Here is a 4017-nt window from a genome sequence, read left to right as displayed (position 1 = left end):
ATGCCTATTGTGAAGTATAGCAGTTCCCTGCATCTAAATTCTATGTGCTACTATTTTGGTACCATACCTATTGTGAAGTATAACAGTTCCCGACAACTAAATTATATGTGCCACTATTTTGGTACCATCCCTATAGTGAAGTATAACAGTCCCCAAAAACAAAATTATATGTGCCACTATTTTGGTACCATGCCTATTGTGAAGTATAGCAGTTCCCTGCATCTAAATTATATGTGCCACTATTTTGGTACCATCCCTATAGTAAAGTATAGCAGTTCCTGCCAACTAAATTATATGTGCTACTATTTTGGTACCATCCCTATTGTGAAGTATAGCAGTTCCCTGCATCTAAATTCTATGTGCTACTATTTTGGTACCATCCCCATTTGTGAAGTATAACAGTTCCCTGCAACTAAATTATATGTGCTACTATTTTGGTACCATCCCTATTGTGAAGTATAGCAGTTCCCTGCAACTAAATTATATGTGCTACTATTTTGGTACTATCCCTATTGTGAAGTATAGCAGTTCCCTGCATCTAAATTCTATGTGCTACTATTTTGGTACCATCCCTATTGTGAAGTATAGCAGTTCCCTGCAACTAAATTATATGTGCCACTATTTTGGTACCATCCCTATAGTAAAGTATAGCAGTTCCCTGCATCTAAATTATATGTGCTACTATTTTGGTACTATCCCTATTGTGAAGTATAGCAGTTTCCGACAACTAAATTATATGTGCCACTATTTTGGTACCATCCCTATAGTAAAGTATAGCAGTTCCCTGCATCTAAATTATATGTGCTACTATTTTGGTACTATCCCTATTGTGAAGTATAGCAGTTTCCGACAACTAAATTATATGTGCTACTATTTTGGTACTATCCCTATTGTGAAGTATAGCAGTTTCCGACAACTAAATTATATGTGCCACTATTTTGGTACTATCCCTATTGTGAAGTATAGCAGTTTCCGACAACTAAATTATATGTGCCACTATTTTGGTACCATCCCTATAGTAAAGTATAACAGTTCCTGCCAACTAAATTATATGTGCTACTATTTTGGTACCATCCCTATTGTGAAGTATAGCAGTTCCCTGCATCTAAATTCTATGTGCTACTATTTTGGTACCATCCCTATTGTGAAGTATAACAGTTCCCTGCAACTAAATTATATGTGCTACTATTTTGGTACCATCCCTATTGTGAAGTATAGCAGTTCCCTGCAACTAAATTATATGTGCTACTATTTTGGTACCATCCCTGTAGTGAAGTATAACAGTTCCCTGCATCTAAATTATATGTGCTACTATTTTGGTACTATCCCTATTGTGAAGTATAGCAGTTTCCGACAACTAAATTATATGTGCCACTATTTTGGTACCATCCCTATAGTAAAGTATAGCAGTTCCCTGCATCTAAATTATATGTGCTACTATTTTGGTACTATCCCTATTGTGAAGTATAGCAGTTTCCGACAACTAAATTATATGTGCTACTATTTTGGTACTATCCCTATTGTGAAGTATAGCAGTTCCTGCCAACTAAATTATATGTGCCACTATTTTGGTACTATCCCTATTGTGAAGTATAGCAGTTTCCGACAACTAAATTATATGTGCCACTATTTTGGTACCATCCCTGTAGTGAAGTATAACAGTTCCCTGCATCTAAATTATATGTGCTACTATTTTGGTACCATCCCTATTGTGAAGTATAACAGTTCCCTGCATCTAAATTATATGTGCTACTATTTTGGTACCATCCCTATTGTGAAGTATAACAGTTCCCTGCATCTAAATTATATGTGCTACTATTTTGGTACTATCCGTATTGTGAAGTACAGCAGTTCCCTACAACTAAATTATATGTGCCACTATTTTGGTACCATCCGTATAGTGCAGTATAACAAGTTCCCACCAATTAAATTATATGTGCCACTATTTTGGTACTTGTCCTATAGTGAAGTAAAATTTGTGTTCAATTTTACTGTTAAAAAATGTTTGTCATCAAATTCATTTTCAAGAAACATTTAATTTGGAACACACCTTCAATTTATTTTATTTTCATGCTAAACGTTGATACTTTTACAATCCACCCATGACCAAACAAGTAATTTTGGTTACTAGTGGCGGTCTTTATTGTCGAAGTAGTTATTGTCTGCTTGCTCATTAGTAGTATTCAATAGGCTTTACTGCCACCTCCTAGGCCGCTCATTATTGACATGGTACCAAAATAGTGGCTTACGTGTTCGTCCTTGACATTTCTTGGTATTTATTGGTGTGGGTGCTGTGGACAATAGATATTCATTGAAAATACCAATGAACAACATGTTGACTAATTACTTCATTTCATTTGATTGGAAATGATTAATGGATTAGAATAATGAATTAGCGTGGTGGATGTAGAAAAGGAATTCATGACATAATAAAATGTGGCAATTGTAGGGGAATGACATCGTCAGCACTGGCTGAATAGTTCGGTTATGTTGCGTTGTGTTTATTCTGGTATCTTCGCTTTTTTACAATACTGACTCCTTTTTCATTGTCATTGTTAAAAGTTACAAAATTATACTTATTCACGTGGAACCTAATAACGAACAATAGCGGTATGTATTCTAGGAGTTCTAAAGATAAAAGTCCACCCTGTGTATTCTGGTATTATGACGATACATATATGTATATTGGTACTCTTACTCTAGATGGACGTTTCCAGTAGAGTAACCCACTTGACTTTCGTTACCAGAGTGACGGCCACAGAAATCGTTTTGAGTTGTAAATGCAGAATAATAACCTGAACTTGACCTAGACGTGTGAATTTCATTGTAAAAACTGAACATCGGTAGCTTGGAACTCTCGCTACCATCCTAGAAATTGTTACTCTCCTCAATTATAGTAATTTTAATCAGTTTTGATGAATTATGGTCACCATGACAGTCACTCAAAACATACATGCATACATACACACACACACACACACACACACACGTACATGTGACCCGGATCTATCGCTACTCTAAAATGAAAGGTTTGATAAGCGCTAAATTACTTCAAAAACACTTCACAACTCTAAAGTGCTATCAAATTAATTAAGTCTATATATTATGAGGCGCCCCCTGGTAATGTATTCTATGTACATAATATGATTGTGTATAACGAGCATGTCATGTGATCAAAATGATACATGTCTGTGAATTTGAATTAATAATGTTTTAATAGATACTAGTATTCAACAATTTTATATAGTGTATAATAATAAGGGTATTTACATTACTAAGCTAAATATTATTATCGATATTTTACAATTTGTTCATAAGAGAAATTAGCATATAAAACAATATAATTACCATGGATGGACCAGTTGACCTGGGAACTAAACTATTACTGTCAGGCGCTGTCAATTCGAAACTATTCGAAATTTGCACAATCTGTACCGGTTGGGTCCCGAGAAAGGTCGTAATTGCTCGCTCATGTTTTTATACAAGATATAAAGACCAAAGAGTCTGATATGATATGTGAAACTACTAGACATTCCAGACGCAAGCCTCTGGCAATGAACTATTTAAATAATAACACATGCTTGTGAGGGTAATATCACGATTTGTTGCCTGCCCAAGGGATGGTGGTCATGACCCAATCTGATTAAAATCCGATGTAGGTATGAGGCTCCAATTTTTTTTTTTTAATATTTTTTTTATATATATATATAACCCTTTATATTATATTTATTTGTATTTTAGTTTGAATATGTCGATTTTTTGGTTTTTCTTGCCGTTAATCAGTTCTTAGAAAATTGTGTCCCACTCATCGACACAGAAAATTGTGTCCCACTCACATCGGGTTTTAATCAGATTGGTCATGACCATAATATTGATGATGCCAGAGCCGAAGGCGAGTAATATCACGATTTGTTGCCTGCCCAAGGGATGGTGGTCATGACCATAATATTGATGATGCCAGAAACACAAAATGGGAGTCTTTGTGTTTGTGTTTGTTTGTGTGTGTTTGTGTGTGTT

The sequence above is a fragment of the Saccoglossus kowalevskii genome, chromosome 21 (genome assembly GCF_978046115.1).
Source record: "Saccoglossus kowalevskii chromosome 21, keSacKowa6.1, whole genome shotgun sequence".
Lineage (NCBI taxonomy): Eukaryota > Metazoa > Hemichordata > Enteropneusta > Harrimaniidae > Saccoglossus > Saccoglossus kowalevskii.
This window is presented reverse-complemented; position numbering follows the sequence as displayed.